Raw genomic sequence first — 19931 nt, forward strand, 5'->3', positions numbered from 1 at the left:
TGCTGGCCCTGTGGGAGAGGATAACAAACAAACAAAACCCACCACATTGACTTTCTTAGTGCTAGGATTTCATCCCTTGCTCTCTTATTTCGATTTCTAAGACACCAGTAACACACTTGAGTCATAGCAGGCATGGGAAACTTCTCTCTTGGTTGTGCAATATCACTGCTCTCCTGCATCGTGATCTTACGAAATCCAGAAGTGTCATTAAACTGAAACAACACTGTGTTTTCAAAAGACCATCTTATATTATGTAAACAAACAGCTTTTAGTCCCAGAACAAGAGATCGTTGTGTAAGATTATGCATCACAGTTGCATAGTTCAGACACCACTGATCTGATACCGTAGAATTCCTGAGGAAGAAACGATGTTCTAATAATGCTGCTTTATTATTTATTTTTTTTAAAGGGGGAAATTGGTCTGATTTTTACAGAGAACTCATGTGAGTTCCCACAGTCTCTCACTGAAGTGGGCCATGAGAAATGGATTCAGGCTTGGGTTACTTCCCATTCTTTGAATGGCATTCGAGGCAAGCGTAGTGCGACAATGCCTGTTTGGTACAAGTCCCCTTGCACTTCCTGACACCTCCATGACCTCTGGTGCTGTGTCCTTCAGTCAGGTTCATCCTTAAAGGACCCATTTTTCAGAGTGATGCCTTGATTTAGCCCTTAAGACACAACCTTCTTTTTGCTGGAATGAGTTTCTTCTCTCCGGAGTAAACTAGGGGTAAGGAGAGAGGCAATGGCACCAGCATTCACCACCGGCAATGAGGTGGTCCTGCTTTCCTGGTGGCTGGGCCGTGGTGCAGACAGAGGGGAAGAGCTGCAGCTTCCTCTGGATTCCCACAGCCCCATTCGCACAGGCTGTGCGGAAGGCATGCCAAGGAAATGTCACCCTCTGGGTGTACCAGCCAGCTCTCTCCACCTTGGGGGCTGTTGCTCAGCTCTTGGGTACAGCCAAAGAAAGGTTGCTCCAGGTGCCAGCAGATTCCAGGCAGTGAACCCAGCACAGAGGGCTGCCTTCACCCACCGGCTGCAGGGGAACACAGCCGTCATTGAAACTTATTATAAAGTATGTAGTATTTACCCAGAAAGCCTTTATGGCCTCTCGCTCAAACACATGCACTATTTTGTCTCATGTTAATACACAGAGATACAGGTCTCTTGAGACCTGCACATAATTTAAATAGCTGGCTCTAATTTCTCTTTCTAAAACACGAAAGTCCCCAGTTCTACCCTGGGGACAAACATCTGTAGTTTCAATTCAAAAGGCAAAGTGTCTTCCTGTCTCCAGCAGCAGCATCTAGCACTGCTGGCAGATGGGGAAGGGAGGGCTGCTCCCACTTCCAGTCTGGGATTCAGGCCAATTACCAACTGGGGAGAAGGATGGGGGAGCTGGAAGGGATATGCGTTGGGGAACCGTGATTGCAGACTTGCAGGCCTCTACCAGGCTCTATTTCCGGCCAGAATACCCATTCATCCACAGGTCCCCCCTGGTTACAGAGCAGGTACACAGCTCTGCACACTTTCCCTCCCTGTCTCACCCTGCTCTGACCTTCCTTCCAGAGGCTGTGTCTCCACTCCTTCATCCTTCACCCATGAACTATTCCTGGCCCTCCACCTACATCCCTTCTTCAGTCTCCTTCATCTCCCCTTGCCATCACATTTGCAGTCAGCCTATCCTTGGCTCCACTACCCCACTCAACCAAAAGGCTGGTCTCCACTTCACCCTTTCCTATCTCCTTCCCCAGATCAGCAGCTTTCAGTCGATTTCCCAGTTTCTCTATATATCATCTTTCAATCTTTGTCTTCACACCCAGTCACTGTGCATATGCATTTTTGCAGTTCCCATCCTGTCATCACTGACTACTTGTATTTTGCTGGAACCTGCTCTGAGCTCCTTCCTCCCTTTAATCCACTGGCACAGCTATGTTTCTTTCACACTTTCCTCCAAACCATACTCTTGTTGGCTTCTCCTTCCCAACATGAGGTCTACCCTGCCCACTACCAGCCCTTGCTCACATTTGTCTCTCTTTTTTTTTCTGTTCCCTTTCCCCTAGCACTGATGGTTTTGCTAGGTCCCTTGACTCAGCTGACTTCCTTCCACTGTCACCCTGTCCTACCCTCCAGCTCTCATGCTGCTTTCTAAGAGAACACATCTCTAACTCCAGATCCCACACCAGAAAGCCCAGCTTTCTTCTCATCGCCTCTGACTCATCATTGCATTCCTCCTTCTGCCTCCACTTCTCTCTACAGAGAAGTAGACCTCTTTCCAAAGACAGAAGATGAACAAGAAGCTTGCATACCCTTCTGCCATCATTTGTTCCACTTTTTCTACGACTTCACCGTGAGACAGAGTACAAGGGAGGTGAGTTTTGTTGTTCACTTAGCTGCATGTGACCCCTTCCTTATATTACCTGCTGATATCCTTTGAATACAGCCATGTCCATTTCAACATTCTTATTTTCTCATTATAAATGCACTTTAGACTTTCCATTAATAATTTTTTTTCAAACTTAACTCCCTATTCAAATACTGACTTGTCTTCCTTTTCTTCCTCCATCTCCAAGTCTACCAAATTCATTGTTTTCAGTGGTTATCATAGAATCACAGAACGGTTTGGGTTGGAAGGGACCTTAAAGACCATCCAGTTCCACCCCTCTGCCATGGTCAGGGACACCTCCCACCAGGCCAGGTTGCCCAAAGCCCCATCCAGCCTGGCCTTGAACACCTCCAGGGATGGGGCATCCACAGCTTCTCTGGGCAGCCTGTGCCAGTGCCTCACCACCCTCACAGTAAAGAATTTCTTCCTTATGTCTAATCTAAATCTTCCCTCTCTTAGTTTAAAGTCATTACTCCTTGTCCTATCACTACACTCCCTGACAAAGAGTCCCTCCCCAGCTTTCCTGTAGGCCCCCTTTAGGTACTGGAAGGCTGCTGTAATGTCTCCCTGGAGCCTTCTCTTCTCCAGGCTGAACAACCCCAACTCTCCCAGCCTGTCTTCACAGGAGAGGTGCTCCAGGAGAGATTCTTTTCTTCTAATCTGATTTAGATGCTCTTTAACAATTTCCTGCCATGATAACTCACTGAATATGCTTCTCGGGTCTTTAACGAGCTCTTCCAAATCTTCATCCAGCCATTGATTTTCTTATATCACTCATTTGCTCCAGCTTTAGCCCTCCCTTGGCTCTCTCCCTAGATATTAAATTTTTTTTAGCATATGAAAGGAGGACCCTTCCCATATGTAGCCTTGTCATTAATCCTTTATTTTAATTCTGTGGGCAATCTCATCTTCAGGAAGCAGAATCAGGGCTGGAAGAGATCTCAGGCAGAGAACTCTGTCTGGGAACAGGGAAGGCCCAGCTGTCATTTCTGAAAAGGTTTTGACCACCTAGGCATAAACAACCTCCAGCGATGGGGACTGCAGATGTTCCCCAGCTAATTTATGCCTGATTTTGCTATTCTGATTCTTAGAGAGTGTTTCCTGATGTTTGTCTTAAGTTGTTCTTGCCACAGTTTAAGCCTGGGACTTCTTGTCCTAATGACTACAGAAAAGGAGAATGGATTATTCCTTTCGTCTCTGCAGCAACCCTTTACATTACAATATTCTCTCTCATCCTTCTCTTCTCTAGCCTAAGTAACCCCATATTATATGGGACCATTTTATTCTAATCTCCATTCACCCTTGTTGCTTTCTGCTGCTCTCCATTCAAGCAGCCTAATTTTCTTGAACCACACCAGATACAACTCTACTAGCACTCCACAGACCAAAGGGATTAGTTAACGTGCCCGGCAGACTATCTTCTGACCTGTGTAGCCAGTAGGACGCTTGCCTTTTCCAGAACATCACGTTGCCCCACTTCCTTCTGCTTTAACTTCCAGAGCCATTTTCTGAAGAAATGTCAGAGAACAATGGTAATCTACATGTCTGATTTATTCTCAGTTAAATCCAGGATTTTACTTTAGACCTTGTTGTATAGCATCCCATTCTTTTCATCTGTCTTCTCCAATGTTTTTATATCACTTGGGATTTAACCAGTGTGCCCACAGGCCTCTGTAGCTTGCTGAGACCTCTTGTTATGCCCAGCTCATCCAGAATCTCTCTCCATTGTCTCTAAATTATGAACTCTCCAACCCATCCAGGCAGCTAAAAATCTTCCGTGTGGGTTTTCAATACTTTATGTCTTTGTTCATACATCACCTTTTTCTTTACCCTTAATAAATGAAAGCTTCTTCTACTTTTGCACATGCCAAATATTTCCAAAGAGATGCTTTTCCTCACAGCCACTCCCATTTTGGTACCTCTTGTCCCTAGTGAGTTCCCCCCACCTTCTCTGCCATACCAAACCATCAACAGCTTGTCACCATCATCTCTCATTTGCTGCAAGCTTCCAGACTACACTATGTTAGGCCAGCAATGTCCCTTCCATCTTCAGCTTGCCACTTTATGAACAAGCACTACTGGGTTTTCTCCAAAGTCCCCGTTATGTTTCCTGCAACTACAAAGAGACTCCCAGGAATTTCATTATATTTCAAGTGCTTCTTAAAAATTTCTCCTTTATCAGGAAGGCTACAAAAATAAGTACAGAAATTAATATGAAAAGAAATTCTAGGTGTGCTCAGAACACCCAATGCCCTCCTGACCAGCACAGTCTTATTGTATCCTTATTCCACCCTCAACTCTCTCCTTCTCCCAGTGGGTTCTGTCTTGCACTTCTATCCTGCTTTTTGGGGAAAGGAGCCTCTCTCCAAAACGTATTTGTATAGAACATAGTCCTGTGGTGTCGCAGTTTGTGACTGATGTCCTAGACGTTCACTGACAAGAGTCAGCTAATTCATGGCAGGCTATACTATAACTTTAACCCTGATAGCAAGTGGCTGTGAGTTGTTTGCGTTTGACCACAACTTGGCACTCCCTGGGCTAGCAAATTGAGCAAATCTGTTAAAAAGATACCAAAATCTACATCTGTTAATACTTTTCAAATTTCTGAAACTGTAAATACCTTCCCTCTTCTGTAAGGAGGTGTACCAGCCCTGCACACCTATACCTCTAAACAGAAGGCAAAAAAACAAACTTGTTTTGAAGAAAGGTGTAGTGAGTAAGAAAAAAGCCCTCTGTATCTAGCAGGCAGCTCGTAGCAGTAGCAGCACTGGTGAAGCTCAGAAGGGAGTGCTCTGTATTCGTGTTTACATATTGATTGTTTTGAAGCCTCTTTCAGTTCCAGGAATGGTAGACTATAAAAAATGATATATATTTGTGGTTTGGCACCCAAAGAGAGCTCCAACTCAGGCATCATTGCCTGCTGCCAACATCTGCAAATTATTACATGTTGGTTTTGTTTTGTGTTTTTTTTTTTAAGCCTCAAACTGCAAAACTAACGTCAGTCACTGGTCGCACCTACTGCCGAGTAACAGGGTGGAATTTTGGTATGGGAGCTTTGCCAACACAGGTCACCAAGTTTACTAATAAATAGTTTTTTTATAATACTTGCGCTCCTTGCTGCTGTGCTACATAGCCAATTCTAGCTTAAATAAATAAATAAATAAATAAATAAAACTCAGAAATTTTAGTTTCTTTTCAAAACAGACTGGTGAATAAAGAGCATTGAGATTTATTTTTAAAACAATCTTCCACCGAAAATGTACCAGTAAGTACCATGGTATAATGACACTTGGATTTGTCAAAGGAGGAAAACAATCTGCACAGATGATTTTGGAACCATATGTGTGAGCAATGGGGAACAGTCTGTCAAAGTGCAGAGTCCTCATTCTTGCTGAAATACTTGGCAATGATCTGTGCACAGAAAATCCAGTGCCAGGAGAGCTCACCACATGCTTACACAAGCCCAAGAGATCTCGTGACCAACACACAGCAGTGCAGATGTGTATAAAAGGAACCATCCTTCACCAGCATCTGTCTCAGACACAAATGAGAAAGCATCATTCTGGACAATTGAGCCACACCTGCCAGGCAGCCACACTTGCTTGCTCAAAATACAACGTATGACAATAAGTTACTGGGGGCAAACACAGCAGTGGCAGTGTACACTTTCTTCTTGCTTGTAAAAGGCAAAGAGGTAGGCGAACAGGAATACCATGATACTAACTTTTCCCCTCTTCTTCCCAGTCTCTTTTCAACACCACAGCAGCAAAACTTGCTGCTGTGTACTTCATGGAAAAACTGAACTTCGTGGGTCTCAGCACTTGTCCAAAGGGAGAATAGGCGTGCTTATAATGCAGATAGATTGCCAAAGCTTATTTGAATTCGAGTAACCAAGAAGAGGAAAAATTGAACTGGTTGAGCTCAGTCCCTTTAACTGTTAAGTTTCAGGCTACTTTGTCTACTCTGACGTTTCAGCTTTACTTAAAACTGAAGCTGTCCACAGCTTTGATGTGTTACTCTGACATAGGCATGCATGCTGTGGTACACAGAAGCAAAAGCACTGTTGTATTTTAAATTTATGCGCTGATTGAAATACGCAATTGCTTTCCAGTACAAATTAACCCTAAAACATCAGCAATTTCACACCAGTGAAAGATATTTTCTCTGTACGGCCTGCATGCAGCTTTTCTATGGGAAACACCCAAACCACAATAAAAGGTTAAACAAACAAATAAAAAAGGAAATGTAATCTTGAAAAACCCTTGCATTGTAAGCCACAGTGAAAAAGTCAAATCTGCAGTGGATGAAGACAGATCTGCTAAAAATGAATATGCCTGCATTGCCATGACCTCATCATTGTCACCACTTAAGACCACAGAAGCCCTAACAGGCCTAAGCATCAAGACTCAAATCTTCCATTCAGTAGCATCAATTAATTAAACAGAGACCAGGACAGTGAAGAAGTGGTTCTCACCACACATACTTTGCAACTGATATTTTGTCCATTCAGTTTCAAAATAGATTGCTGTTTTTCTCTCATATACAGAATAAGTCACAAGTCAGCATGAACACTGTCAGGTGCCTTCAGAGCTCCCAATTTCTGACTGCTATTTTTTAATGCTAACACAATAATTTTACACAACATTCTAAGCTACTATTTGCTGTTCCCGCTGAAGGTGAAGCCTTTTTCTTAGCCCACCAGTTACTGGGGATACTACCAGCTTTCATGCACAGGGCTCTGGCTTACATGTGTTGGTCTGTCCACTAAGTTAGCACCGCTATAACATAGCTGGCAGAGACAAACGTGCTCTCTCTCAGCTGCCACAGGCCAGTATATTATTTAATACATCAGACCATAAGTTTGAATGGATGCGTCATGAGCCCACATGCTTTTCTGTTATGGGAATAGTAACTGCTGGTGAAGGAGCAAACAGCTTCCCAGAGTGCTGCAGCTGGACTGAATGGAGCCCTTCACGTTTCAAGCTCACCAGTCAGGAAATACACACTCACGCTGAAGTCCCGAGAGATGGACTGAGGGCACAGTCTGGTCCAAAACCACCTTCCTCTCTTAGAAGAGAAGGGAGAAGAAAATACAAGCTCTCAGACCTGTTGATCCATCTTCCTGCTCTCACACTCATATATTTCTCAGTGGACTTGTTCATCTTCTGAGGCCTTCTGTTACCTTTCTCTTCTTTATCTGTGATCTTAGTTTAAAAAGCCACAGAAACATTTTCCTCTCATAATTCCCCCACCATTTAAATTCTCCCTCCCCCATATGGTTGCTGTAAACAGATTGTAAAATAACTTTGTGTGAGGCTGTGTACAGTAAAATTACCCTTTTGTTGTTCAGCCAAAGCCTACTGAGGGTCCCCGCTGTTGGGCGTGGCTATGGGTGACAACCCGGACCAAAAGGGAATGGAGTGGGCAACGGGAGGACTCCCAGCATGGCTACAGAGGTGGAAAAGGGATGTTATGCCATCCCCATGCCTGATGATGCACCCCAAAACAGTGAGAGGGGTCTGGACAAATCCTGGCTTTGCCTATCAAGGGGCTGCTGGTTCTGCCTTTTGTGTAGAGAAGGGGAAAGGTTGCTCTGGGCAGTGTTTGGGACAGATGCAGAGAGCTGGGAAATCCTGATTTTCCTGCTGAGACAGCTTGAAGCAGGAACAGCATGCTCCCAAAGATGGAGAAATGAGAAAAAATAAATAAATAAATAAGTCAAACAAAACCAAAACAAATATGTACAAAAATAGCCCTACACACATCTGATACAATGTTTTTCCTATTCTTCATCGGACCCAATAAAGAATGGGTATTCTGCAAATCTGTCCTGCCTCTGAAGCACTTTGCAGTTCATTCTTCCCTCACACCATTTCAGACTAAATGCTTGGTTACCTGCATCCCTCACCTCTTTGCTCTCAAAAGCGCTCCCATGTCTTTGCTAGAAGCAGTCTGTCCAGGTGTCTTGGCCTACCCCACATCATGTTTCATTAAGAGGGTGTTTGGGGAGACTTCTGTTCCTGAAAGCCTGAAAGAGCCCTGTTTTCAAGGCAGGGTCCCATTTGCTCTTTGCAGATCTCAGATGGCTTGCTTTGGTTTCTGCCCGTGCAGAGCAACCCCCCAACTTGAAGCACCTAGAGGGCAAGAGAGCCAGCAGAGCAGATGGTGAACACATTATCCACATAACATGTTTCCCAATAAAGCATGTGCAATCTGGTGGTCACCCTTTCTGTCTGAAGGCCCGTGGTAAGCAAGTCTCCAGCACTGCCCTCCTCCTCCCCAGGCAGTTCTGGAAGCCAGGCTTGCTCGTGTAGTGCCCATCGAGAGGGAGCCCCTCAAAAACTGGGTCGCTGGGGTTCAAGCCTGGATCCCAGCCCCAGGGAAGGAGGCCAAAAGCACCTCGCCGAGCCTTGCAGCGCGCAGGCAGGTGCTGACCCAGGTCTTGCTGCGGCACCCACATGGTGACCTGACTCCCCGGCACCTAAGGATAGACCCCGAGCATGGCCAGACCTCATGGGGAGCACATGAGGGCAGCTGAAGAAGTGATCCTGTCTTCTGCTTCTTTTGGTTGTAGACAAATAAGTGCCTTTCCCTCAAGGAGCTCCTGCAAGCAGGGTTTGGGTCACTCCTGTCTCACTGGAGTGCTGGTCAGCTTTGGATCACCATGCACTAGGATCGAGGAAGATATGAAGCCATGGGGAAGACCGAGATGCTGAAATAGAGCAAAAGAGATAGAGAAAGAAAATGAAAAGAGAAGGGAACCAGCAGATGGACAGAAAACAGGCTAGATGCAGTCCCCAAAGGGAAAGAAATTAAGAGTTTCCAAAGGGAAAGAAATTAAGAGTTTAGAGCCCTTCCTCTGCTTCCTGTCCAACAGTTGTGTTGCTGGGATCAGGTGGGATAATCCTGCTCCTATGCTCATTTCTGTCAGATGTGCCTATCCAGTGTACCTCCTTCAAGCAAGCACTAAATAAATTTTCACATTTCCCCCCACGCAGCTTTTACACATACACTTCATTTTGTTTTTCCCCACAGGCATTTTCCATTGGATCTGTTTTGTGGTGAAGAAAACAAATTGTTGCCAATCACATCTCCTCCCACCCCCCCCCCCAAAAAAAAAAAAAAAAACCACACTCCAAACAAACAAACAAAAACTCCAATGATGATCTGCATGGATGCAGTTCCTGCAGTTCAAGTGTAGGGCAACGCAGTTCATTGACCTCTCTATCATTGCCTGTCATTACTGGTAAATTATTTAATCTGTTATCAAGGAAAATGCCTTAAACATGCAATCATCTGTTGCTTATTTCATGTTCTAAAAGTGCGTGCTCATGTCAAATATGTCCTAAATTCTTACATTTTAGCTGCCCAGTTGTGCATAGACAGCAGCAGAAACAAACACCAGCTACACACACCTACAGGTAATGTAATGGATTCAATCCACTTCTGACACTTCTCTTCTGTCTTCAAGGTAAGAGAAGAGATAAAAATACTGCTGCAGTTTAGAAGGGGTCTTTTGGAAGATGCTTTGCACTTTTGGCTTTGCTCTACATTTGCTCCAGCTGTCCCCCGGCCCAGGGCTCCATCTGCCCTGGCCCAACCCCACCACATCTGAGGCAGGGGTCCTGAGCTCTGTGGATCTGGCACGGGTTTTGGCACACATTTGCTGAGCCTTCGGAGTGACCTTAATGACCAAAGGGCTCTCATGTACTTGGAAGGATGAGTTTGCAACTGAGAAAGTTTGCAGGGAAATTACTTGTCCAACTGTGTCACGAGTAATCTAACACAGACAGTATTAGACTCTCCTTGTGTTCAGGCTGGTTTTTCTCCTCCCTGTCTACTCCGAGCTGGTGTCAACAGCCCGAGGTAGATGTCCTCCTAAGCAGCAGGCATTGCTAGCACCTGGGAGCGGCTCCCAGGTGCTCCACCATTTGAAATCATCACCTTGCTTGAAAAGTTTAATGGGACAGGCTGGTTTCCAAGTGGGAAGATTTGTCCGTAAGTGGGTTAGCAAGAGGGCGGGGAGGAGACAGGCCCTTGCAAAAACAAAAATTCACTTACCCAGCAGTTATAACTGGGCAAGGTCACTCACAGCACACAAGAGGTAAAGCCCAACATAACAGGCGTTCATTTAATGTGGGGAAGTGGACCAGGTCACTCATCTCCAGCGAGGATCTACTGCCCAGGCATGGCGCTGTCACCCATCCTGCAGCACGGGGGACACTGATACTAATTTGGGGGGGAGGGACACGCTGTGCCCCACATTGTCCCAGCTGCCTGCGGGAGTCCCGACATACCCCAAGACATCTTTTTTACCCCCTCTTTTATTCATTCTCATTTGATTGCATCAGATCTTCCCTATGGTGCCACGAAGCGAGCACGCACACTCTGCGGGCTGCTCCCCAGGAAGGAACTGGAGGAAAGAAAAAAAACACCAGTTCTTGGAAAATGAGAACTGAAACTTCTTTTTCTACATGGACTAGTTTGGTGACTTGCACTATATATAAAACAAAACTTAAAATGTGTTTCTCTCTTTTGACAACCACTGCTGCACATGTCTCCTCAGATCTATTTCAGGCATTGGTACTTATTTGAGGCAAATCACAGCTCTGTGTAGGTGTGTCAGGGATGATTCAGCAGAGAAACACGCATGATTGAAAATGTACCTTGCCTTTGGAAAACAGAAATGTTATATACCCCTTTCAGACCAGCTCACAGAAATCTCCCGTTTCTTGCTTACCCAAACAAAAAGCATGGCTTTGCTCAGTGCTGTGACGAGCTGCTCCTGTCACTCGGTCCGTCGTGCAGTGTGCATTAAGCAAAAAGCACTGCACAACAGCATAAAAACATTGATGTCTATATGTGCTATATTACTTCCATTGAATGGCATCAAATTTTTCCACAGCTAAGAATTGGGACAAGCAATTTGATGGACATATACATCACAGCTAATGCTTACATAAGCATATAGATATTTATACAGAGGACATCTAATAGCAATAGGCAAATATACGTAAGTAATGCCTTTCACACTAGGAAACCAACATATGAGTTTGATCAATCTGTTAGATTTTTACAGCTTGATTATTAAACCAAATTAACTCCTACTGTTACCCATGGTTCTTGCATGACACACTGCACACACCCACTTATATACAAATATTTACTCTCAAGAAGAGCTGACCTCTCACAACACATTCTGTACACACATATTCTGTACTGCTCCAATTTAGATGTAAAATATCACATTTAAAAAGAAGAGCCTTGGGAGAACATACTGAAAATAGCCATTATGTCCATGGAAACATCTCATTATCCAAAAAGGAGTTATGTTTAAAAGTCCTATTTATTTAAAGCTCAAGTTCTAAAAATAAATTCCGCATTTCTCGTTCTGTTCAGATAAAATACTCAATTACTCAACATGTTTATGGCACTTAAATGAACATTGGCATTCTTTAAAAAAATATGTTTGTAATGACAACCAAAGATTTAGAAGCCATTTTAATTGCTGAAGCTGACCTCGTATGAAGGGATCTTAGAGGGAGACAATCTTTTATCAGGGCAGTGATTTAATATAGTGGGTTTACTGTGAGATAGATAACCAACAGTGCTACAATTTCCCAGTCTTATGCCTCTGTGAAATATCCATGAGAAGCATCATTAAATTGATCAAGAAGCGTGCAACTGGCTTGTCATAGGGCACTGTAAGAGAATTATGCTCCCTCGGTTCAGTCCTCATTCGGAGATGCAGAGGGATGATGGTGGCAGTTTTCGGATGGAGTTGCAAGAGAAAGTTGCTTTTGCCATTTCCAAGATTAATTTCATGGGGTCCAGATGTGGAGAGAGTAGAAGCAGTCTCCTTGACACACTGGAGATCTGGCAGAGGTTTCCAGCTGGCAAAAGGTCTGAAAGCAAGCAGCGATGTTTTCAGTGTTTTGGGTTGATCACAACAGGAACTTTACCAAACAGCCTCTTGGGTCTTCCGGTCAAACTGGCGGGGAAGCTGCTGCCATCTTATCTGCCAGATCGTTTTCTGGAGGACAGATACCATGACACAATCTTTTTGAGACATAAAAGTGATGCTTCCCTGCCTTAGATACTGACCTGCTGTAGATATCTACCCATGCTTAATACAGATGTTGTTACCTTCCCTCAGGGGAATCACAGGACTAAGGGTGAAATATATATGCATCAGTCTGGGCTGTAGAGCAGAGCACTCCCAGAAAGGAGCAGAGAGGCTGCTGAAGCCTGTAGTATGGCTCATGCCTGAATCTGATGACCACAGCTCTGGGCAAGCAGCTCTACTACGAAATGATGGATTTTTCAGATCCATTTAGAAACAAAGATGAGCAAAACCAACCAAAAAACCCCACATTCAGGAAGTGAAATTGGCACCAAAGGAGTCGTGGAGCCTGGTCGGTGGCTCCAGCACACACATGTTCACGATCATCCACCAGAAGTGCCATGGCAAGCCACACTGCCAGCTGCAGGAAGAAGCAGCAAGTGCGCAGAAACTCTCCGTGCCGCCCTTCCCCTCACTTAAAATTCCAGATTAATAAGCACTCCCCACAGAAGGGAGAATTCTTAGCGGTGAGTCACAGGATTATTATTTTTTGTTTATAAGACACACCTACTAATTTTACTCTGGATAGAAGCACACATCATGAACCATGGGCACGTGACCAATATTGGAAAAACTAATGTTGCACATAACACAACTTGATTTTCAATCACATCTTTCCTTGGCTTTCACAGGGACAGCCCCTTAGCATGTTATTAAATGGTTACTCAATGCAGGAGGGTGCTGGAAGGGTCCCTGGTGGTGCCTTGTCACAGAACCGATGCAGAATGGGGCTGCCAGAAAGCTGCTGAGAACCTGGAGGTGGGTGCTCAGCCGGTGCCCACCAGCACTGACACCAGTGGGAGCCCCTCAGCAGACAGAAGCAGTCAGTGGGACAGCAAAAAAATAAATCCCAGATGATATTTTCATCCAGCATGACCAGGGGATGCTCCACAAGCAGATTTGGGACCGGAGAGCATACAGCCTCATAAGATGGTGCAGACTGCCTCCAGGATCCATCTTTCGCAGAGACAAAGTGCTCCAGCAAAGTAAAAGGACCCCCGAGTGGGTGGGAAGGCGCCTGCTGCCAGAGTGTGGATGGGAATCAGGCCTGACAGCCTTTACACAGCACAGCCACCCTGCACAGCGGTGCAGAGCCAAATGAGAAGGCGATCCAATTGAAATAACAGGAATTTAGGCAACCAGAAAGTTTGGAAGCAGCAACGCAACCAGTTGGACTACAGCGAGGACTAATGTTGACAGATCTGCCAGCTCCAAAACACAGGAAAAATATGCTGTAATAACACAAAAACCATGACCCACAGCTCAAGCGTTGAGTTTTGTAAAACTTAATGCTATTCTGATAATTCAGTTTAATTCTGCAGGCATATTGTGGCCATCAGTTTGAGCTTTCTCCCACAAACACATGATCTAGAAACATGCCATGGTGCAAAGAGCATCAAGTCTGGACCCCTGTGCAGCCGGTCACCTGCTTCTGCACTCTGCAAACAGCACCGTCTGCTCCGTGACTCCCCGAACGATGTGAGAGTTGGGCACCTGGCCCTGGGACTTGTGAAAAGCCCCTCCCAAGCCCCTTCACAAACCCGCTTGCCCATGTTTCTATTGATAGTCGGAGGGCAGACTGCCACCTACTGAACCTCTCTTCCTCCCTGTCCTCCTCCTCCTCTGAGATGAGAAAAAATTGGCCAAGGAAACCCCCATGGCTGGTGTGGGGCAACCTGAACATGTTTAATGGAGGGAGCTCAGCAGGCAAAGATCATCCAAGTCCCCTGCCATGGGCAGGGACACCTCCCACCAGACCAGGCTGCCCAAAGCCCCATCCAGCCTGGCCTTGAGCACCTCCAGGGATGGGGCACCCGCAGCTTCTCTGGGCAGCCTGGTCAAGTGCCTCACCGTCCTCACTGTGAAGAATTTCCTCCTAATGTCTAGTCTAGATCTATCTTCTTTTAGTTTAAGACCATTCCATCTTGTCCTATGATTATCTACTGGAGTAAAGAGCCACTCCCCATCTTTTTTATAAGATGGAGATGTAGGTGACCTTTAAATATTGAAAGGTCACAATGAGATCTTCCCGGAGACCTCTCTTCTCCAGGCTGAACATTCCCAGCTCTCTCAGCTTTTCTTCATAGGAGAGGTTCTCCAGCCCTCTGAAAGTCCTATGAAAGGGCATGAGCTACTTGACAAAGCCCCATCTAACAGAACTGCTGCATTCTCTATGTGGAAAAAAAGTCCAATAGAGAAAAATAGTATTCAAGCAAAACAGAGGAGTCAGAGTGGCACACAGATAAGCACAGGGAAACCTGCACATCCCAGAGACTAACACCTTCTCAGCAGACACCTGCAAGAAAGTGTCTTGTGAGTTTCTTGCCACCTTCTCCCCTTGGCCCTCCCCTCCTTTCCAGAGGGAAATCAGTTGCCCATATTCTTCTGCTAATGCCAGGGCTTAGGAGATCCTGCTCACCACAGACCCACATTTCCCTGAGTCCAGAGAACGGGAGAGACAAGGCCCCAGGTGATGACAAGGCCCCAGGTGATGACAAGACACAGTGGAAACTTCATGTAGCTGAGAACCATAAGAGTCAAAGGCAAGACACCAGGCAGAGCTCACCAGTCAGGGTAGCAGAGCCCTGCAGAAGCTCTGGGCATGCCCTATGGGAACTGCTGCATGGGGCTCAGCAGCCTCTGCAGGTCATTTCCACCCACAACCTTGGATTTGCATTATCCAGCATAAACCTCAACTGATGTAGCTTCAACATAAGAGATGTCCTTGAGGGTCCACGTGTAGGTGTCTTAGTCACAGGCTGGCTACACTTGCAATAAATTGTGGTTGCCCAGAACCAAATCCCTGCTGGCAATCCAGTGATCTCTCCATATATATATATGTGTGTGTGTTTTTTTGCCAAATCTGGCATAGAGAGAGCAAGTCTCACTGTGCTTTATTTCTGGAACTCAGAGAGATTTTTGATGTCATCGTTCATTGGGAAGAAACAAGTTCAGCCAAATTATACATATCCCTCCTCTCCTTAGAGGCCAAAGTATAATAGGGATGCAAAAAACACCTCATTAAGTATGTCTGGATATAACAAGCATCTTTTAACCAGTTGTTCAACCTTGTTCATTCTGTGGCATCCTAACGGAGTAAATAATAACATGCCAGGGGAGGTAAAAACACCTCTGAACACCATTTAACATAGTGATTGGGTGTTACTGCTATGAAATATGCTGGCTAAGCAGAGAAGAGTGGCAGGGTGGAAGCTGTTGGAAACCCAAGGACAGCCAAAGCAACAGGTCCATGCTCAGCTGGCCTCGGTCCTGTTGTTGTAAAATAGGAGTGACACGTTGCACACTGCGTAGGTAATTACAGCCATTTAGCACTCATTTGCATTCCACACAATGCAGCCAAGGTATAAATATAATTACGTCCTTGTCTGGAGCTGTTCTTCAGGTTAACCTCCCACCGGCCAAGCAGCCAACTCCCCAGTTAAAAAGATTAATATTTAAAAGTGCTAAATCCACAGCTAAACCCAGGGCTCAGACCTCTGGAGCAGCTCTGAGGCAGACCCCCTGGGTGCCCAGTCCTGTCACAGAGGGCCAGCAGAACATCCCACCCCAAAACATCCAAACACCACCCGCAACTGAGAAAAACAGGGTCAAACTAAAAGCAAAGCAGGATTAAGTACAGGAAAACATGGGATGGATATAAGAAAAAGCTTCCTGAAAGGAAACTAACATGTGCCTGCAGCTCATTAAGAGAAAGCAAGTTTCCCATTTCTCTTGGGATAGCTGTGTAACTCTTCCCAGCTCTAGCACAGTAAGAGGCTAGCCGGCCGTGGCAGGGACAGAGACTGGGCAAACTGATGGGAACTTTCCACCCCAAGTTTCTGGTGCTGATGTAAGTCGGTGCAAGACCACTGGGGCTGACGGAAGCTGTGTCTATTTATATCACCTGAGGATCTGGCTGATGAATCAGTGCACTGCTGTGGCTGGAAAATACTGCCTCACCGGGAAAATCCCACTTTCAGTGACACAAAATCTGAATGGCAAGGGAGAGAGTTCCCTGCCAGCTCCATAGCAAATGTACTTAAAATTAGGTGGGGCAACGTCCCCACAACAATGAGAACTCACACCAGTTCCTCAATGGCTGTTCAGCTCAATTGACGCTGTCAAAACACTTCTTATTAAGTCTTTCCTATGGCCTTTCCTTTTTTCCAAGATACCCTATGCCTCTCCTTCCTCCAGGCTCTTATCTACTTGCACATGCTCTGCCTCTCGAGAGAATAACCATAACAAACCATGATTTATGTCCAACTTGGAAAATGTGATGACGTCCAGGGTTGCATTTGAATTCCTTCATGTTTGCAAAGTTTAGATGCTGCCCTTGAAGCTGCCAAAGCATTCAGAGCAGGAAGTCAGCAGAAAAAGAAAGATAAGAGGACTGCTGGGGCTAGGACAAATCCCCTTCCACGTGTTTTGTTTTCTTGTCTTTTCATGCTTTAAAACTGAAGAAGAAGAAAGGATCTTCCTCAGCTTCTCTTCCTTTTCCCTTAACCCCTCCTGCTCCCTACCCCCCCTCAAAAAAAAAAAAAAAGCAAAACAACAACAACAAAAAAAGCAGAATTTATTATGTTTTCTTAATGAAAATTAGGCCAGGGAAGGGAGGCATCTGGAGAGCAAAGACAGTTTTTATTTGATATAAAATATATTTTTTGAAGGAATCATTAAACTCTTAAATGACCCGGGACCCCTGAGCTTCACGGAGCCAGCCTGTGTCCATGTCACTTCACCAGTACTAGTCTGCTCCTGCCATTTCCCCACTCTCAGCCTTTCCCTCCTGTTCCCAGTTCTGCTTTCTGGTCATATCAGGTTTCCAGCAGTGGACACAATATGTGGACACTGGAGCTTTTTGCAGTGCAAACCAAACAATAGCTTGACCTGGGATATTCATTGAACTCATACTGAAAGGGCCTACAGGCCTGACACTGTATGACCCCAAACTTCCCACGTCTTGCAGCCCACACCAAGGCCACCTGAAAACCTGTATGCCAGGGTCAGGGCAGGGCAGGGCTGCGGCAACCCCAAGGGCAGAGACCCCTCAGGAGACCAAGACCATAGCAGGCGAGTGCATTGCTCAGGCTAAAGGCACGTCCGCAGTAACAGGGGACAATGACGGATGCACCTTGTGATGGAGGCCCAGGCATTTGTCTCAGGGGGCCAACACAGAAACATACAAAGCATATTACCAGGTTGTACCCGCTGTCATACACACCCTTCTGCCCTTGTCTGGCCACTTGCCAGCTTGCTCAATAGAAGGCATTGTCAGAGATATTCAGACAGAGGTAATTGGCTTCAAGAAGTTTCCAACAGCCATTTCCAATCCAAAAGTTCCTAATTACAGGGTCCTTTTTTGCACAAACAAAGTTTTCTTCAGAAATACGATTGTTTGCAGGGAGATGAAAAGCATCACAAACATGCTTACAATCTGTGAATGTGCTTTCATATACATATTTCTAGTAATGCTCACGCAGCCCTCCTTAGAGCTCCTTGCAGGTCTGGTGAATCACACCCCATAAACAACAAACACTCAAGCAATAGTCATGCTGAATAGGGCATGACTAATGCACAAGCAGAAGTTTATTCACAAAGTGTATGCAAATAGCAAACACATCTGTAAGCAACAGCACTTACTTCAGGATAATTTGCAAACAAAAAAAGGGGTTAAGTCTGTCACGCTGATTGCTTACAGAAAGTAGATCACTCAGCCTTAGTCATTTGCATCTCTTTCTGGATTGCAAATCCTACTGGCACAGAACACAGCAGGCCCTTTCATTTATTTTTCTACTCCTCATCCTCCAGATGTTCAAGTCAGACTTGTTTTCTGCAGGATATTTTATCTTCTTTTTCTTTTTTTTTTTATTTTTTATATGACTTCTCAGCCAGATAATGAAACCTACTAAGGTCACTACTTTGCAGTTGGATAACTATCCAGGCTCTGAAAACTCACAGATATACCTTATTTATTTTTTTCCAGCATTTAAATTGCATGGAGCTTTTTCCAAAGAAGAAGTTACCCCATCAATATTCTGCTTCAGCAGCAATGCAAGGTAAATACTGGGATTCAGCTGCAGAATGAAACAACAAAGCAAACCATTTGTGTCTCAGACACACGAGTAGAGCAGTGCTATTCAACAAGCTTGCATTGAGTGGACTCAGTGAAAAAGCCTATTCTCATACTCGAGAAAAAGAAACTATAAAACTAAGTTTACAAAGGTTCAGAAGAAAAACAGAGATACATCCGTCTCCCCTTCAGTGAATATGTATTCAAATATCTTTTTATGTCGTATTGCCCAGACCACTCCACAACTGGACACAAAAATTCCAAAAACACCAACTCTAATTTAACTTCCCCAAAAGACAAACCCCCAAGTACCTCTTTCATTTGAGACTGGAACAGTAATATCTGCAGTCCATCAGTAAGAGCTTAATTTAGGCATCAGTTCAGCTCATTGCCACTCTGCTGAGCTCCTGGCTCAGAATAGCTAGAAAGTGCAGCAGGTGAGTTTTGTTGTATTTTCCCTCAGCAGGGGAGTGGGTGAGTGGGGAACAGACACTAAATTTGTACTGGCTGTGGGTAGAATTGATAGACAGTGAGTTAGCAAGCTGAATAGACTGAATGTGTTATTATTTCTTAGAGTTTTGGTTGCCTATCAGGACTACTTAGTTGCTTTCTCTTTGTTTTATAGCTTACTTAAACACAATAGTCTTCAAATTATGTCATGTAATCTCTGACTGGTAAGCATGCTAGTGTTGTTGCTATATTACATCTATGATATTTTCTTGATGCTTATCTTAAGCACTGACTGAAGTACAGGCTGCATACATGCTAACCAAGTTAAGTCTCCGTGTTCTCTTCCACACTACAGAAGATAATTTTTAGGAACAGACTCACACTTTACTCTTTGATTTAAACCTGTTACCCAGGGACATTATTACATAAACGATGCCTCCCAATACTGCTGTAAATCCCACCATTTACTCTGCAGAAACTTGTCCCTTTCCTTGGATTTTGGCTGTTACCCTAGATTGCCCTTTTGTCAGAAAAGAAGTGAACAGCTTTTAAAAGCAGCTGCTCTGAATACTGTGTACCTCTTATTACCAGCTCCTCAGAGTGCAAACAAAACCCTACAGCTTGCCCATGTCACAAATGAATAGCTATAAACTTCCTTTGAAGTTGACTTGGTTAACAAGCCTAAAACAGGATGGGATAAATAGGCAGCACTCTCAAGGCCTGTTATCTCCAGGCGTTAGTGGTGAGCTGCGCTGCTGCTCAACATCTCACCCTCACCATCCAAGGATTTGCTGGGGCCAGGATCTCCAGAAGCTTCTCCAACTGGAAGAGGAGAGTGGAAAATCTGTATTTCTCATCCCTAGCATTGGATTTCCTTTATATCCACCACTGGAACTGGTGGG

General features: G+C 44.9%; 1 long non-coding RNA gene across 1 annotated transcript; it reads left to right on the top strand.

Moving 5' to 3' along the window:
* Window positions 1–1309: 1309 nt before the first annotated feature.
* On the top strand, window positions 1310–15461 carry LOC310898077. The gene is made up of 3 exons (XR_014582938.1): window positions 1310–2368; window positions 9748–9804; window positions 13139–15461. It is a non-coding gene; the product is annotated as an uncharacterized lncRNA (long non-coding RNA).
* Window positions 15462–19931: the final 4470 nt, after the last annotated feature.

Source organism: Anser anser (assembly GCF_964211835.1).
Source record: "Anser anser genome assembly, chromosome: 1".
Classification (NCBI taxonomy): domain Eukaryota; kingdom Metazoa; phylum Chordata; class Aves; order Anseriformes; family Anatidae; genus Anser; species Anser anser.